The following is a 19,638-nucleotide window of genomic DNA, read 5'->3' as shown; positions in this document are numbered from 1 at the left end:
TTACGGGACTCTGGGATCACACCCTGCCTGGGCTGAAGGCAAACGCTTAACCACTGAGCCACCCAGGCATCCTCAGAGCCAGAATTACTAAAATTTATTAATCATAAATATTTTCTAATTTAAAAAATGAAAAATCTCAAGTTAGAAAAATATACAGCAAAATCAAATAGTAATATTTAGTAATTACATAAAATTATCCCAGTAAACTTAAAATAAGAAACTAAGTTGTTAGGTTTTTAAAAAGATGTGCAATAATTAGAAAGGCATATGACTAGTCTTAAAGTTCTCTTAGACTTGTACCAACTTGCTTCCAAGATTCGAGGCTAATTTTAGCTGGAGATGTCTCAGAGCAGGTTAAATAGCCAGCTGTCAGCTAACCCCATCACCTTCACATCTGACTCAGCCCTAAGTCATGGCACTGGCTGATAAGAGGCTTCAGAATGGCATTCTAGTTATGCAGAGAAAACTGAATTCAAACTTGGAAGTTGGTAGAAGGTACATTACAGTATCAGTCATGCAAGAAAAGGTTTGTAAGTGATACGGTCTTTTTTTTTAAAGACCTGTCAAAGCTCACTTTTATTAAAATGAAGATAGGTAGGATTTGGGGATTTAACTCCCCTGTGTAGGTAAATCTTATGTATTTTAATTATGTTGACTTTAATATATTAAGTTTATAAAATATTTCATATATGATACATTCAAAGACCTTTCCCCTGCAAAGATCTTAAATCTCCATATGTATTACAGTTACAATTTTTTAAAAGATTTTATTTATTCATGAGAGACTCACAGAGAGAGAGAGAGAGAGGCAGAGACATAGGCACATAGGCATAGGAGAAGCAGGCCCTGTTCAGGGAGCCCGATGTGGGACCAGATCCCGGGACTCCTGGACCATACTTTGGGCCAAAGACAGGCGCTAAACCGCTGAGCCACCCAAGGATCCCCCTAAATTACAATTTTAATTAATGTTACATGACTAAGGAACAACTATTTTTAAGACTATGGAAATAAATCTTCGGAGGGTAAACCTTATTTTCTTTAATTGTAAGACAGTATGATTTTCATAATATCAGATTGAAGCAATTGAAGCTGAAATTCTTTGAGTGGCTGAAGAAACTAGTTTTACTCCCAGATTTAAACATTAAGATAATATGAAAAGCCATATTAATTTTTTTAGGCAATTAGGTAAACTACTATAGATGAATTATAGTTGGAAATTTTTAGTTTTATCTTATTAAAATACTTAATATTGGCTTCAAATATCTTAATGATTTCTAATCTCTTTAAAGCTATTTAGATGAAGAAGCGCCAGGTTTTAAAGCAGAATCCAGAAAATGATCTTGTTCTTGTGATGGTATGTTCTTTTTTGTTTTTGTTTTTGTTTTTTTTAAAGGGAGAGGGCGCAGGAGAGAGGGTTGGGGAGGGGAAAAGGAGAGGGAGAGAGAATCTTAAACAGGTTGCACGCCCAGTGCAGAGCCCCACTCCTGGCTTGATCAGATGACCCTGAGATGATGACCTGGGCTGAAATCAAAAGTAGGATGCTTAACCCACTGAGCCATCCTGGTCCCCTCAGAAAATTTTGAAACAGAAGTATCTCAACTATAAATGTTCTTAAATATTTTATTGATCCTGCCTCCTGTTATCCCCAAAACCAGTCATAGTAGTTGAAATTCAATGAGTATTTGTGAAATGAATGTTTGTAGGTTTTTTAAATTTTCACTTGATAATTTTTAAAAATTTTTGTTGTAGTTGACATATAATGTTACACTAGTCTTAGGTGGACAACAGTGATTCAACATTTCTGTAATGCTCACCACAATAAGTCTAGTTACCATCACCATACAACATTATTATAGTATTATTGACTGTCTTCCCTATGCTTCCTTTTTATCCCTGTGGATCATTTTTTTTTTTTTAACTGGAAGCATATACCTCTTAATCATCTTCCCCTATTTTGCCTATCCTCCACCTCCCTCTTCTCTGGCAACCAGCAGTTTGTTCTCTACATTTATGACTGTTGCTGTTTTATTTGTTCATTTGTCATAAGTGGAATCATGTGGTATTTGTCTTTCTCTAACAGTTTTCACTTAGCATAATATGCTTTAGGCGCATCCACATTATCACAAACAGCAAGAGCTCATTCTTTCTTATGACTGAGTAATATTCCATTATATATACACCACATCTTCTTTATCCATTTACCAGTGGACACTTAGGTTGCTTCCATATCTTGGCTATTGTAATAATGCTGCAATGAATATGGGGGTGTGTATATCTTTGAATTAGTGTTTTGGTTTCTTCAGAAAAATACCTAGAAGTGAATTGCTGGATCACCTGGTAGTTCTATTTTTAATTTTTTAAGGAACCTCCATACTGTTCTCCATAGTGGCTACACCAATTTACATACCAACCAACAATGCATGAAGATTCCCTTTTCCCCACATCCTTGCCAACATTTGTCATTTCTAGTCTTTTTGATAATGGCTGTTCTGATGGATGTGAGGTGATATATCATTGTGGTTTTGATTTGCATTTTTATGATGAGTGATGTTGAGTGTCTTTTCATGTGTCTTACCCATCTGTATGTTGTTTTTGGAAAAGTATTAAGGTCTTCTGCCCACTTTTACTTTTTTTATATTTTTTTTTTATTTTTTAGTGTTGTGTATGTTCTTTATAATTTTGGATATTAACCCCTTACCAGATATAATATTTGCAAATACCTTCTTTCACTTATTTTGTTGATGATTTCCTTTGCAAAAGCTTTTCATTTTGATGTAGTACCAATAGTTTGCTTTTGTTGCCCTAGTCTGAGGAGACATATCAAAAAAAATACTACTAAGACTGATGTTCAAGAGTTTATTGCTTGTGTTTTCTTCTAGGAGTTTTATGGTTTCCAGTCTTACAAGCTTTTAATCCAGTTTGTTTTTCTATATGGTGTAACAAAGTGTTCAGTTTTATTTTTTTATATGTAGCTATTCAGTTTTCCCAGCACCATTTATTGAGGAGACTGTCTTTTCTCCATTGTATGTTCTTGCCTCTTTCGTGGTAGATTTATTGACCATATAGACATGGGTTTATTTCTGGGCTCTCTGTTCCACTGATTTGAGTCTTTTTGTGCCAGTATCCCACTGTTTTGATTACTGTAGCTTTGGTGGTATATTTTGAAATCAGGGAGCGTGATACCTACAGCTTCTTTTCCAATATTGCTTTGGCAGTTTGGGGTCTTGTGTGGTTCCAAGCAAATTTTAAGATTTTTTGTTCTAGCTCTGTGGAGCTTGTCACTGGTATTTTGATAGAGACTACACTGAATCTGTAGATAACTTGGGGTATTACAGACATTTTGGTAATATTAGTTGTTCCAGCCTATGAACATGGATTATCTTTCCATTTACACGTGTCATTGACAGTTTCCTGCATCAGTATCTTACAGTTTTCAGAGCATAAGTCTTTCACCAAATTGGTTAAATTTATTCCTAGTAATTTTTATTCTTTTTGATGAAGTTATAAATGAGATATTTAAAATTTCTCTTTCTGCTACTTCATTATTAGTATAAAAATGACATATTTCTTTGTATTTTGTACACTGCAACTTGACTATATCAATTCTAATAGTTTTTTTGGTAGAGTCTTTAGGGTTTTCTCTATATAGTATCAGGTCATCTGCTGATAGTGACAGTTTTACTTCTTCATTAACCAATTGGATGACATTTTTTCTTGTCTGATTGCTGTGGCTGGGACTTGCAGTACTATGTTGAATGAAAATAGTGAGAGAAGGCATCTTTGTTTTATTTCTGATTGTAAAATTTCCAGCTTTTCACCGTGTAATATGATATTAGCTGTGTGTTTGTCATATATAGTCTTTATCATGTGAGGTATGATTCCTCTATACCACCACGTTGTTGAGAGTTTTTGTCATAAATGGATGTTTTATTTTGTCAGATGCTTTTTCTGTGTCTATTGAGATAAGCATATGAGTTTCACCCTTCATTTTGTTAATATGGTGTATCATGTTGATTGATTTGTGGATATTGAACCATCCTGCATCCCTGGAATAAATCCCACTTGATCATGCTGTATAATCCTTTTAATGTATTGTTAAATTTGACTTGCTAATACTTTGTTGAGAATTTTTACATCTTTGTTCTTCAGGTATATATTGGCCTGTAGTTTTCTTTTTTTGTAGTGTCTTTGTCTGGCTTTGGTACCAGGGTAATTCTGGCCTCAGAACAAACCTGGAAATGTTCCTTCCTGTTCCATTTTTTGGAATAGTTTGAGAAATATAGGTATTAACTCTTTAAATGTTTTATAGAATTCAGCTGTGATTCATTTGGTTCTGAACTTTTGTTGGGAGTTTGCTAATTCATTTTTATTACTTCTGTTTGTTCAGATTTTTGGTTTCTGATTCAGTCTTGGAAGATTGTTTCTAGGGATTTAAACCATTTCTTCTAGAGTGTTCAATTTGTTGGCAGATAATTTCAATAGTTTCTTACAGCCTCTTGTACTTCTGTGGTGTTGGCTGTGGTTTTTCTTCTTTCATTTCTGATTTTATTTGGGGGTGCTTTCTTTTTGTCTTGAGGCTGGCTAAAAGTTTATTTTCTCTACCTATTCAAAGAACCATCTCTTATTTTCATTGATCTTTTCCATTATCTTTCTGGTTTCTATTTCATTTATTTACACTCTGATGTTTGTTTTATTATTTATTTATTTATTTATTTATTTGCTTGCTTAGAGTAACTTCGGGCTTTGTTCTTCCCATATTTCTGTTTTTTTCTTCCTATAATTCTTTTAGCTGTAAGATTAAATTATTTGAGATATTTCTTTTTAAGGAGTGCCTGTATCACTATAAGCTTCCTTAATAGAAGTCCTTGTGCTATACTCCTAGATTTTGGAACATTGTGTTTCCATTTTTATTTGTCTCAAAGTAATTTTTGATTTCCTGTTTGATTTCTTTGTTGACCTTCCATTGTTTAGTAGAACTTTGTTTACCCCTCATGCATTTTTTTCCAGTTTTTTCTTGTCATTGATTCTAGTTTCATACTGTTATAGTCGTGGGGCACTTAGGTTGTGCAGTCAGTTAAGCTGTCAGCTCTTGGTTTCCACTCAGGTCATGAGATTGAGTCCCGTGTCATGCTGTGTGCTAAGCACAGAGTCTGCTTAAGATTCTCTTTTCCTCTCTCTCTGCCTGCTCTGCCCCTGCTTTCTCTCAAATAAATAAATCTTAAAAAAAAAAAACTTCATAACGGTTATAGTTGCAAAATATACTTGACATGGTTTGTCTTAAATCTATTGTTTTATGGCCTATCTTGTGATCTACCTGGGAATGTTCCATGTGCACTTGAAAAGATTGTATATTTGGCTGTTTGGGGATGGAGTGTTTTCTACATACCTGTTTAGTCCATATGGTCTAATGTGTCATTAGGCCACTGTTTTTTCTTTGATTTATATATGATATATATATATATGTGTGTGTATATATATATATATATATAGTCTGGATGATCTATCATGATACTACCATATATATATATATATGATCTGGATGATCTATCATGATACTATTCTTACTCATTTTTATTTTGGAAAATGGAGTTATTTCTTCATTTAAAAAATGTCAATTTAACATATGGATCATACTGTAATTAAATGAGTTAATAACTAAAAAGTGTTTTGGAGCTTTTTTCTAATATAGTTAGTAGTGGTAGTTATAATCCACAGTAAAAGATAACTCTTTGTGTCCTCAGTAATTTTTAAGAGTTAAATCGATCTTCAGAACAAAAAGTTTGAGAAATGCTGATCTGTACCAGTAAATTACATTGTAGGTTCTTTTTGTTTCTTTGTTGAAATAAAATATGTATACAGTGAAATTCACAGATCTTAAATATAGGATTTGATGGGTTTTGGCAAATACACCTACCCATGTAACTAACACCGTAGTCAAGACACAGAACCTTTCCATCACTCCAGAAATTTCCCTCTGCCTTCCAGTCAGTCCTCATCCTCCACAGACCCTCACTGTTCTGATTTGTTACTGTACATCAATCTTAGCTGTTCTTAAAGTACATTATATATGGACTCATTGCAGTATATATTTCTTTTGAGACTAATCACTCAACATAATGCTTCTAATAGGAATGATCCTATTGTGTGTATCTGTGTTTGTTGTTCTTTTTATTGTCGTGTGGCTGAATGTGCCATAATTTGCTTATCTGTATAGCCTTGTTGACAGGTATTAGGGGTGTTTCTAGTTTGAAAGTGTTATGAATAAAGCTGCTTTAAATGTTCATACATGCATCTTTTTATGGACATGCTTTCATTCTCTTCATTACATAGGAACCGAGTTTTGGGAGTCCTTAGGGCAAGTGTATGTTTAAGTCTATGAAATGTAACTAAACTGTTTCAAAGTCATTACATCATTTCTCAACACTACTGTGACACTTTCAGGTGCTCCTTGTACTCGCTAACCTTTGTTGTTTTATTGATATGACATAGTATTTCATTGTGGTTTTAATTTACATTTCCTAAATGATTTTGCGTGCTTGTTTATGTTTGTTAGCCATTTTTATATCTTTTGTGAGGTATCAGAAAGTTTTGCCTACTTTAAATTGTGTCTTTGTCTTACTGACTTGTAGAAATTCTATTTATATTCTGGATATAATCCTTTATCAAATATACATAGCACGAATATTTTCTCATAGTTTGAGACTTGCCTTTCCATTTGTTTAATGATGAACAGATGCTTTTAATATCTTACTTACACTGGAGTTTTTAATTTTAATGAAATCCACTTTGTTATTTTTCTTGTTTACCTTAAGGCTTTTTTGTGTCTTCTCTAGGAATCTTTTTTAAAATTAATTATTATTTATTTATTTTTCTAGGAATCTTTATCCCAAACTTTGAACCACTACCTGTGGCACTCTCTAGTGTCACAGAAGATGTGTGTTGTTCAGGTTAACTTCCTTAGTTTCTCAAAGTATACAAATAGCTTTTTAAAATCATTGTTACTGTGGAAGAATTATTTTGTATTAAAAATGCACTGTGGGGCAGTTTATTCAACACAGATTCCTAATTAATAGAAAACTAACTGGCATAAAGTTTATCTCAGAAACATTGACTGAGTATCTGTTGTGTTCTAATTGCCAGTTCAACAAAGCTTAGAATTTAGTGAACAATAAGAATTGAAGTAATTCTGGAACAACAGCCTTCCATGTTCTCAAGAAATAAATGGAGAGGTGAATAAGAGTGCATGTAGAAACTTACCCTTTCAGATATCAGAGAGAATGAATTGCACCTCCTATAGTTCTTTGTTCTAACCAGGAGCTAAGGGGTAGAAAGAAGTACATTTCCAAAAATGAAACTTGATACTTTTTGCATAACTTGTAAATAAGAATATGTTCCCCCAGTGATGAGAATGCATTTACCCAAGTGATGCTTTTTTAAACATGACTTGCTTTCACCTTTTTTTTTTTTTCAAAGATTTTATTTATTTATTCATGAGAGACAGAGAGGCAGAGACACAGGCAGAGGGAGAAGCAGGCTCCATGCAGGGAATCCAACATGGGACTCGATCCCAGGTCCCCAGGATCACGCCCTGGGCTGAAGGTGGCGCTAAACCACTGAGCCGCCTGGGCTTTCACCCTTTCTTAAAGAGATTTATGAACTGTATTCCAGATGGACCATGTAAAAAATGTTTCAAGTAAGATTATCCATAATTTGTGAAAATGAAATGACTTTTTTATTACAGCCATAATTGACTCTTATAACATTATTTTAAAATCTAATTTCAGTTTTGTGAATTTAATTTTATAGTTTATTTCCAGTGGCAGTCTCCTTTGGAAAACTATTTCAGTTTGGGTGATTAGTAAGCATCAGTTGTATAATAGAAACTAAAGATGATTAGATTCAACTATAAGCTTTGTTCGTTAGACTTATACAGTTGATCCTTGAACAACATGGGTTTAAACTGTGGGTCCATTTGTATGTGGATTTTTTCAATCAATACCATACCGTACTATGAATGTATTTTCTCTCTCGTGATATTCTTAACATTTTTTCAAGCTTACTTTATTGTAAGAATATAGTATATAATATAACATACAAAATATGTGCTAAACTGTTTATGTTATCCATAAGGCTTCTGGTCCAATAGTGGACTATTAGCAGTTAAGTTTTGGGAAGTCAGAAGTTATACACAGATCTTAAGCTGTGTGTGTGGGGGGGCAGTTGGCATCCCTAACCCCTTTGTTGTTCAGAGGTCACCTGTATTTAAATTGAGACTTGAGGAAGAAAGGATTTGGGTGGAGGGAGAATTCTGTTAGTTGAGCAGAGTTATATAGTAAGTAAATTCTGCAAATAGATATACACAGATAAGTTCAAAATATGTAATATAAGTATGCATACAAATTTTCAGCATTACAGTTAAAGATGTATTAAAATTGTTCTATGAAATTATTTTCTTAGATATTTAGTTCATTGATTTGATCTTGAATCAAAGATGAGAATTAGATTTTTTGCTTTTCTGAATATCCAAATGAATATTCTACTTAAATTTATGATTCCCTCAATATTTAATATGAACAAATGTTTAAGTGTCAAGTACAAGTAAAAATATGTGTTAAGAAATCTGGTTTTGAAAATGTTTTCTTAAGTGACTTAGAGTAGAATTTGATTGTGTTCTTCATACTTCACTTGCTACTTACCCATATCTCATTTTTTTCACTGTTTTTCTTTCTTTGGCCCATTTTAACTTGAGATGTTAGGGAAAACCACTAATTTTAATACACTGAGCATGTGGTAAATGCAAGATACTCTGTACTGTGAGGGATACAGAGGAGAATAAGACAATCCCTAATCTCGGGGAGATCACACTTCAGTGAGTGGGAGACATGTACACAAATAATGGGATAAATGAAGATAGGGAAAATAAAGAATTGTGAAATTAAGCATTGTGTGAACACTAGCCTACCTTGGTGTTTTACATTATTAAAACGTAAGAGCTGCTTTTAAAATCCCCTTGCTGACAAGCAGCATGTTTGGTTCTTGATCATTTCTCAGATAGGTGCTGGAGAGAGACCTCAAGGGAGGAGGACCCTTTAATGCTTAAAGTCTCCCCGGAGTGATGTGTTTGATGAAAGGAGGTACATTCTAGCCTGAAGATAGGAATCAGATTATTTTAAAAACACTGTCCTCAGCCCACCGGTATCCTGTCACAAGAGAGACCATTGGCTAAAGCAGTCATTATCCTGCAGTGATTATTAATAGAATGGTGAAGTGTTTTTATCTTGTCCATAGAGAAAATAGTGAAAGATATCTATTTGTTTCAAATATAGATTATGATATAACTTGTATTGCCTCCCCAGACTTGGTTTGGCAAATTATACTATAAACAGGATCAGAAGACCAGGATAGACTTTGGAAAAAGTTTTCTGCAATATAGGTGGTAAGTAAAATACTTATAATATGCAGAAAGCTCATACAAATTGAGAAGCTAATTTAGTAGGGAGAGGATATCACCAATGACTATGAATGTTTTCATACTAATTTTTATAAAAATACGTATTTTATAAAAATAAGAAAAGTTTAAAATTCGTTAAGACTGATGTACAGGTAAGACTCTGAAACTTGGTTGCCATGAGACTCTGAACTGTCCCAGGCATCAGTCTGTTCTCAGTACAGATTTAGCTGCTGCCAGGTAAGGAGACTGTACAGCTGTGTAGTCTGGACTTGGAGGTTTGCCCCAGGTTGTGCAGGTAGGCTGTGACGAGAGTGTGGACAGTGGCCCTGGTGGCATCCTGTGGTTCTCTTCTATTCTCTGTGAGAAAGAGTCCACACCTGAGGATAATGCTATTTCAGGAAGCATTCAGCAAGACCTGTGTGGCTCATGTGGCCTGGTGAAAGAAGCAAACCTGAAAATCATCAAACACCTGGCATCTCCTTTCAGCCAAAGCTTAAGTTCGCCTGCCTTCATTTTAAAATATCTTTTCTACTTTTTTTCCAAGTCTTCATGAGCAAAGAGCATTGTTCTGTGTTTACCAGAGCTATCCATGGAGCAAGAGCAGGAAGACAGTGGGCCTGGTGTCCATCAGGTAGATTGGGAGGCTGTGGTCAGGCTGAGCCTTACATACAGTTTCTGCCACCTAAGACTACCTTAAAGACTTGGGGGATTGTGATGTCCTGAACTTGACCAACTTTTTTTTCAGAATAAGGGGGATTCTAGCACAGCATTTGTTAGTCACACTTCGTGAATAATTTGGTTCAGTTTGGGGTCTGTCCTCAGCACTGGGTAGGCAGGCAGTAATGGGATAACGCACTGAACCGTTTGCATTACACAGATAGAACCACTGTGGTGGGACTTCTCCCTCAAAACCAGTTATTGTGCTGTTGTGCAGATCGTTGTAATGTCATCTGTATGCTTGAAAATAGAATCAGGACATATCACTCTCAGTCCCTGGTACAGGGTGTTTTCTCTCTGTGTGAAGAAAAAAAGGAAGCATAGAATTCAGGATATAATGACTCTCAGAAAGACTACAAGGGAAGAGAATAATCAATCTATGGTTTTAGCCTGATAGCTACTCTCCTCTGTTCTTACTTCTGCCTGAACTAATACCTCCTTCATCTAGTATCAATAGGGATTTTTTTTTTTTTTGTCCTGGTGGGGGTAGTGAAAATTTTAAATATAGAAGCATATCCTTTTCAGTATAAATCATTTAAAAAGTTTTAAATTTGCTACCTAATGATTAAAAAATTTCATTGTCTCTCCTTTAAGTAATACTGTGGAAGACTTAGCATTTTCTTAATGATTAGGTTATAGCATTTTCTTAATGATTAGGTTATGAACTGTCTCCCATTGATTTAGACTCCCATGTTTGGATGATTTTTGTTTTTTCCCCCACAGACTTAGAAGCAATCACAAAAATCCAGCATGTCCAGTTGTAGCTACTAGCCACCTGTGGTTTTTGAACATTTGAAATGTGGCTAGTGTGAGACAGAATATTTAGTCTTAATTAATACAAGTTTAAGTTGTAAAAATGAAGCTATTTTTTCATTAAGTGACATTTTATTGTTTTGGTAAGGCTAGACTTCACTTTAACTTGAAAACTGAGCTAAATTGAGATGTGCTCTAAGTGTAAAATACACATTGAATTTTAAAGACTTAAGATGGGAATAAATGTAAAAGTATCTCAATTTTTTATGTTGATTACATGTCGAGATGCAAATATTTTGGTCCTCAGAATATTAGCTGACAGGCAAAACCATCTAATGCAAAACCTTGTTTATAATAAAGTGTTGAATATCCCCTGTAATTTATTGAATATTGTACTACCAGGGAAAAACAGAATGGTTGTGTGAGTGCAGAATGGTTGTAAGTGTATTGTTTATTTACCCTTGTGACTGTGTGGCTGACCTGGGGGATGGAGCTCCCACTATTTGGCATCATGAGAGATTATCAACTTGTTGTTAGCCTGGGAAAAGATCAGAATTCAAAATTTGAAGTATGGTTACTAGTAGATGCATATCACTTTTCACTCCATCATAATGGATGCTTTTGATTAGTTTGTCTTGTCTAAATTGCTCCAGCTAGGACATTGAGTATTGTCTTAAATACAAGTGGTTAGAGTAGGCATCCTTGCCTTCCTGGTTCCCAATCTTAGAGGAAATGCTTTTAGTTTCTTTCCAATGAGTGTAACGTTAGCTGTGAGTTTGTCGCCTATAGCTTTTATTTAATGTTGAGGTGTGTTCCTTCCCTACCCAATCTTTTAAGGTTTTTAGTCATGAAAGGATGAATTTTGTCAAATGCTTTTTCTGCATCTATTGAGATGGTTCTGTGATTTTTATTTTTTCATTTTATTGATCCACATTTATTAATTTGTGTATGTTGAACTATACCTGCATCTCAGAGATAAATCCCACCTGGTCATGGCATGTAATCTTTTAATGTGTTCTTCAGTTCGGTTTGCTAATATTTTGTTGATAATTTTTGCATCTGTACTCATCAGGGATATTGATCCGTAATTTTCTTGTGGTGTCCTTATCTGATGTTAGTATCATGTAATGCTAGCTTTACAGAATGAGTTTGGAAGTGTCCTTCCTCCTTGATATTTCATAAGAGTTTGAGGAGGGTTGGTGCTAATTCTCCTTTAAATGTTTGGTAGATTCTTAAGTGAAACTGTCGGATCCTGGGGTCTTCTGTTTTGGGAATTTTTTAAATTACTGTTTCAGTCTCTTTCCTCATTATTGGCCTGTTTAGATTTTCTCTTTCTTGATTCAAAGTGTTGACAGGTTATTGTTCTAGAAAAGTATCCTTTTCTTCTAGGTTTTATAATTTGTTGGCAGTAATCTGTTATGATTCTGTGTATTTCTGTAGTAACAGTTGTAATGTTTTCATTTCTAATTTTGAGGGTTTTTTTTTCTTAGTTTAGCTAAAAGTTTGTCAGTTTTGTTTATATTTTTGAAGAACCAGATCCGTTCTATCGTTTCTATCCATTCCCTATTTTATTAGTTTATACTTTTCTCCTCATTACGTCCTTTCTTCCGCTAACTTGGGCTTAGTTTGTTCTTTTACTGGTTCCTTGAGGTGTAAAGTTAGGTTGTTTGAGATCTTATTTCTTCACACAGTGCATTTATTGCCGTTAATTTCCCTCTCAAAACTGCTTTGTCATAACCCACAATACTTGATATGTTGTGTTATCATTTGCGTTAGTTTGGAGATAATATTTTATTTCCCTTTTGATTTCTTTTTTGACCCATTGGTAGAAGAGTGTTTAGTTTCTACATATTTGAATATCTACACACTTCTTCATATTGATTACTAATTTCATGCATTTTTTAAAATTTTATTTATTTATTTATTTATTTATTTATTTATTTATGATAGTCAGAGAGAGAGAGAGAGAGAGAGAGGCAGAGACACAGGCAGAGGGAGAAGCAGGCTCCATGCACCGGGAGCCCGATGTGGGATTCAATCCCAGGTCTCCAGGATCACGCCCTGGGCCAAAGGCAGGCGCTAAACTGCTGCGCCACCCAGGGATCCCAATTTCATGCATTTGTGATCAGAGAAGATAGTTGGTATGACTTTAGTCGTCTTGAATTTGCTAAGATTTGTGAGCTATCATATGATGTTTCCTGAAGAATGTTCCATGTGTACTTGAGAAGAATGCGTATTCTGCTGCTATTAGATAGAATGTTCTGTGTATAGGTCTGTTAAGCCCACCTATCCTAAAGTATGGTTTGATTTCATCATTCTTTAGATGATCTATCGATTGCTGATACTGGGTACTGATTGCTTCTTCAGTTACTATATTGTTCTTAATTTCTTCCTTAAGATCTGTTATTTTTTAAAAGATTGTGTGTGTGTGAGGGAGGGAGGGAGGGGGAGAGAGAGAGAGAGAGAGAGAGAGAGCGCGAGCGAGCATGAGCAGGGAGAGGGACAACCATAAGCCAACTACCCCCCACCCAGGGACCCTGGGATCATGACCCGAGCCAAAGGCAGACACTTAACCAACTGAGACTTCGAAGTGCCTGCCTTAAGATCTGTTATTACATAACAGCACTTAACATATATTCAGTGCTCAGGTGTTGGGACTGTAAATATTTATGATTGTTATACCTTCTTGACGTATTGACCCCCCCCCCTTTATCATTATATAATGACCTTTGTCTTTTAGTACCCTTTTTGGCTTGGAATCTGTGTTGCCTGATATAAGTATGGTTACACCAAACTTTTTTCTCTTTTTTGTCATTTTGCAATATCATCATCCGTTCTTTCATGTTGAACCTATGTGTGTCTTTAGAGCTCCTGTTAGGAAGCACATAGTTGCCTTGTGTGTGCAAGCACACGTGCGCTTAAGATTTATTTATTTATTTTAGAGAGCACATGCACAAGCCAAGGGTAGAGGATTGCAGGGAGAGGCAGAGAGAGAATCTCAGGAGCCCCTTAACCCCCAAACCCCTGCCCCCACCCAGCATAGAGAACGGAGCATGATGCAGGGGTTGATCTCACAACCCAACCCAAGGTCATGACCTGAACCAAAACTGAGTTGGACATTCAACCAAGTGAGTCACCCAGGTACATGGCTCTTGTTTTATTTTAATCCATCCAGTTACTCTGCCTTTTGATTGGTAAGTTAAGTCCATTTGCATTTAAGGTATGTTGTTATGTGAAGACTAACTACTGCTTTTTTATCTTTTGCTTTTGATTATCTTTCTATTGTTTCTTGTCCCTTCTATTTCTACCTTTGTGTGTTGGTGGTTTTCCATGGTGATTTGCTCAGTCTCCCCCATTTTATGTTTTGTGCCTCTGCTCTACATTTTTGCTTTATGGTAGCCATGAGGATTATATAAAACATTTCATAGATAAAATAGTCCTTTTTCTGTTGATAGCATTCTGTTTTCATTTTCCTACCAAGGTTTTATCCTTTGTTGTTACAAATTATCTCTTTTTATGCTATGATTTTGTTACCAGGTTCTAGTAACTATAGTTACTTTCAATGCTCTTTTCCTTTATGCTGTAATTACAAGTTTAATATAGTATTCTTAAAAAAAAAGAGTTATAGCATTATTACTTGCCTGGTTAATCAGATTGAATTTTGTGTACTTTCATCTTTTCATTTCTTCACTTGAAAAGTTCCCTTCAACACTTCTGTGAAGGCAGGTCTGGTGGTGGTGAACTCCTTTAGTTTTTGTTTGGGAGGAAGACTTCATTTTTCCTGCATAAGATAGCTTTGCCAGGTAGAGTATTCTTGGCTGGCAGTTTTTATCTTTCAATATTTTGAATATGTCATTCCACTCTCCTCTCTCTTGGCCTGTAGAGATTCTGCTGAGAAATCTGCTAATAGCCCACTGGGGGACCTTTGTAGGTTACTTTTTTTTTTTTTTCCTGGATGCCTTTAAAATTGCTTTTTTACCGTCGACTTTTTTTTCTTTAATTTTATTTATTCACTCATGAGAGAGACACACACAGAGGCAAAGACATAGGCTGAGGGAGAAGCAGGCTTCACAGAGGGAGCCCCATGTGGGACTCGATCCTGGGACTCCAGGATCATGCCCTGGGCTGAAGGCAGGCACTAAACTGCTGAGCCACCCAGGCATCGCTAATATCGAGTTTTGGCAGTTTTAATATAACATGTCTTGGAGAAGGTATTTTTCCCTTGAGAGACAGTAAGGTGTTCTGTTAGCTTCTTGGACTTATATATCCAGTTACTTTCTAAGGTTTGGGAAGTTCTCAGCTATTATTTCTTTAAATGCACTGTTCCCTTCTCTTTTTCTTCTGAGATACCCATTATTCTTATATTGGCATTTCTAATGGAGTCAGAGAGTTTGAATAGGGTGTCGTCACTTTTTAAAAATCTTCATTCTCTTCCACCTGAATCATTTCTATATTTCTGTCCTCAAACTTGCTCTTATCTTCTCTTCCATATGATATGCTCTGTTTCCAGTGCATTCTAATGCATTTTTCATCTCATTTATTGAGTTCTTCAGCTCCAGAATTTCTTTTTTAGAATTTCATTCTTTCTGATAAAGCACTTCTATTCATTTTATTTCGGAGTTTTCTTATAGCTCATTGAATTTCATCATAACTGCTAATTTAAATTATCAATTAGATGGCAGTATTTCATGTCTTTGAATTCCATTGTTAGAAAATTGTCATTATCTTCTTATGATATTGTATCACCATGGTTTCTCATGGTGTTTGATGAGAAGTACCACTGCTTCCACATTTGAAGTAGTGAACACTTCTTATTTAGCCAAGGCTTTGTTTACTAACAGTTCAACAGGTTCGTAGATGGGGGCTTTTCTTTTCTTTTCCAGAAGATGGGGCTATAGCACAACTTTTTGGTTTTTGTTACCAGAGCTGACTTCCTGCTAAGGGTAAAGAGCATGAAAAACGCAAAAGGGTAGTGGCAAAGTGGGAAGGAGGTAGGTACTTAGCACTTGGGGCTTTGGGTGTGCCCATAGCTTCTTGGGGGGATCTTCAAGTGGGAAGGGTACCAGAGGTTTGTGGGCCAGCCTCTTGCCTCTTGGGGCAGACAACAGATGCTTTCCTTTAGTTCCCTTTGTCTACTTCTCTTACCTTCCCTCCTCTGGCCACTGGAGTCTCTTCTCAGGGCACCTGGTCCCTCCTGTTGCAGCATCTGTTGCCAGGCAGACCCCCACTCGCTGCCTTATAACCCTCCACCTCCTCTCACTGCCTTATAACCCTCCACCTCCTCTGGCAAAAAAGTGCTGGTTTGCACTCAGGGACCAGTTGCTGCCAGCTCCCCCACCTCTTCCATGGTCCTTAAGGGCACACGGATGGATGGATTGCTTGGGCATCCTGGTATGCTGTGCAGAGGTGCTGGTTTTTTTCTTCTTCTTCTTCTTTCTTCTTTCTTCTTTCTTCTTTCTTCTTTCTTCTTTCTTTTCTTCTTCTTCCAGGATATGTATGTCCAATTAGTTGTAAATCAGAGGAGAGAGAAGAGGAATGACTCACAGCACCATGATGCTGGATCATTCCCAAATAAAATGCTATTAAAATGAATTTGTCTTGTTCTCTTTCCTTGCTTAATGTAGCCTCTGCAAAATGTAAACTCAGAGTTTTCGTATCTCTGTGGGAGGTCTTCCAACTTTGGCACCAATAACATTTTGGGCTGGAAAATTCTTTGTGTGGTGGTCCATCTCGTTCCCTGTAGGATGTTTAGTGACATTCTTTGCCCAGCTATTCTAGATCAGCTTCCCACCCAGTACAGGAATGCCTTTTTGGGCCATGACAGAGAGGGATCATTCAGCCTGTTTGAAATGTTTACTTAATAAGAATCTTTATCATTTTGAGAATTAATTGTAAGATGGACCTTTTTATCAGCATCCTATAACTTCTTCAAGTGGTCCTAGTCCTAATCACTTGAGTAGCACAGATTAAACCAAATTCTTTACGAAAAAGCTAATGCAAAAAAAAAAAAAGCTAATGCATGCTAACAGGCCTTATAAATTCTAAAGTTCATTCAACAATTACTTAAACTCCTCCTTTGTGTTAGGCACTGTCCTAGGCAACAGGGATAAGAAGCATATGAAACATGAGCTCTCAGCGAGCTTGCATACCATCTTGGGTGGGGGGGGATGTTAATATTTGAGAGCCTACCATAGTATGTCATGTGTTGGTCAGTGCTGTGGAGAATACCAAAGCGGGCAAAGGTGTATAGGGCATGCTCTCATTGGAAGGGAGACAGGGCAGGGGGAATGGTATTACTTCTGGCCCTGTCCTCGAATACCCCAAGACCTCTACCATGCCTGCTGTTCCCCAGACCTCCAGTTTCTTTTGGAATGCATATTACCTTCATCTGTTTCTTATAAGAAATGTTTTCCAGACACCTTTGCCTAGCTTCTGATAACATTTCCTTAGAAAGTGTTAAGGTTCCTTTTAAAAGTTCCTTTTCAGATTCACGTGGATCTGAATTCTGGCTCTGGTCTGATCAGTGCAGAGTTGTCCTTAGGAATATTCTAGCTGATGTTCTCCTTTTGGCAATCCGAGATGGCACCTGCCTTTTTGGCAGCCTCCTGGTGCTGTTGACTCAGATTACGGTCAGCAAGCTGAGGTCTTTTACTGTGCTACAGCTTCCACATTGTGGGATTGTCCCATAGGATGGTGTTTCTCTTCCTGCTTTTGATCAGCTTATTGAACACAATGTGATCTGAAGGGGTTCACTTCTGCATGTCTTACAGAAGAAAATACCTGGGCTTGGTGATGGTCCATTACCTTTCACAGTCCCTTTTATCTCTACCTTTTGGTTGTACTTTGGAATAGATAATGTTGCAGGTGATCTGGCCTTCTGATGAATGAGTATCTACTACATTTTCATAAAACACCATAACAGGATATGTGCATAAAAATGAACGTGGGATATTCCCAGGTGGGATTCTTAGCTGGCAATCTTGTAATGATTTCTAAATGGAAAATTAAAAAACAAAACCCAAAATCCTTGGATGTCTTTTATCAACTTCTTCCGGAATATTTATTCTTGCCTTTAATCCAAAATAGTCATATATACTAATATAGTCAATGTAAGTATTGGTTGGGAGGGATTACAGGCCCTCATTCAATCTTCATAAAGCTTATTTCAGGCTCAGCCTTCTAGCATCTGTTCCATTTCTGCCCAACTTTTTCCTAAACAAAAGATAAAAGATTTAGTTGATATGGTTGACCCTTGAATGATATACCTCCCAGGCAGTTGAAAACCCATGTGTAATTTTTGACTCCTCAAAAACTTAACTACTGACAGCCTACTGTTGACCAGAAGATGTACCAGTAACAGTCAATTAACATATTTTGTATGTCATACATATTATATACTGTATTTTACAATAAAGTGAGCTAAAAAAATAAAATGTTATTTAAGAAATCATAAGGAAGAGAAAATACATTTACAGTACCATATTGCATTTATAAAAACAACAACAACCACCCACGTATAAGTGGGCCAGTGTGGTTCAAACCCATGTTATTCAGGGGTCAACTGTACACATCTCTAAAACTGCATTGTGCATGCAAATGATAGATAATTGCAGGGATGCTGTCTCTAGGTTCCATTGTTCATGTCACAGAGATTCATAGTCCTGGATTGTGGAGAATGTGATTTAAATACCATCTGTGGCTACTTATCCAGCAGATTGGTTAGATGACAAATCTGCCAAATGAGCAGTGTGTGTTTCTAAAAAAGATAACCAGAATTTTACCATGGAGGATTTGAAAATCTTATCTATTTAAAAACTATATCAACCTCTATCATTCAAATTAATTAGTTTATAGAATAACAGTTCTTTAGAGGACAATATTTTCTTTAGTATTTTAGTTACATAGGTATATTTTAAACAGCAACTGCTAAACCAGGATCCCTTACCATAACCTAAGATAACCAAAAAGAATGTATTATTTTACCAGTGTTTCAGAAAGTTGGTGTGATACCTCTTACTGCTCCCCTTGGTAGTGCTGTTGCTGTGATTTGTGGAAGTGAGGTTGGCTTCTGGCCAGCCAGCCCTGGCTTCAGGATGCCCAAGCCCTGTCATGTTGCTTATCCAGACCACAGACACCCACCATCCTTTTGGCTGCCTCCAAACCCCTGCAGAGGCTTTGAAAGTACTCCTTCTGTAGAAGTTAATTTGTAAGGGGTTTCCTATATACCCAGAGATGCTAAATGTTGTTCAACTTCAGGGTCTTTGGGGAAGTACTAATGTATAATGCTGGGCCTAAATTTATTTTGGCTTTATAGTTCATTTGCATTTTTCCATTTAGTTTCTTAACTTTAAACTGGGCCCTGTGATGGCATTTTGTTTACATTATTTAGCAGGTAGAGTAAAATAATGTATGAAGTATCAAGATACGGCCAGTGTGTCTTGAACCAAACAGTGGAGTCTGATATGCCAGCATAGGAAAGGAGCATGTACCTCTGGGGTGGTGCACGTTGGACACCACTGAGGGAGAACGAGAATCATTAGGATCAGAATAACAATGAAATCATTCAAATAATCAGTGAAACAATCAGTGATCCCCAGGGTCAGGGGATCTGCTGTGACACTTCAGGGGCCAACATAGCAGTAATCAGTAATCTGTAATCTGTTGTCTACAACCCCAGACAAACCCTCTTTTACTCTCTCTACAACCAGGCATATTTT

At 36.3% G+C, this 19,638-nt stretch overlaps 1 protein-coding gene across 4 annotated transcripts in view; it reads left to right on the top strand.

The window, feature by feature from the left end:
* Window positions 1–19,638, top strand: part of OSBPL1A (oxysterol binding protein like 1A) — a 227,395-nt gene that overhangs the window by 174,274 nt on the left and 33,483 nt on the right. The gene's annotated exons all lie outside the window — the stretch shown is intronic.

This window comes from Vulpes lagopus, chromosome 1 (assembly GCF_018345385.1).
Source record: "Vulpes lagopus strain Blue_001 chromosome 1, ASM1834538v1, whole genome shotgun sequence".
Classification (NCBI taxonomy): domain Eukaryota; kingdom Metazoa; phylum Chordata; class Mammalia; order Carnivora; family Canidae; genus Vulpes; species Vulpes lagopus.
The sequence above is the reverse complement of the archived record's forward strand: the minus strand, read 5'-3'. Positions and strand labels throughout refer to the sequence as shown.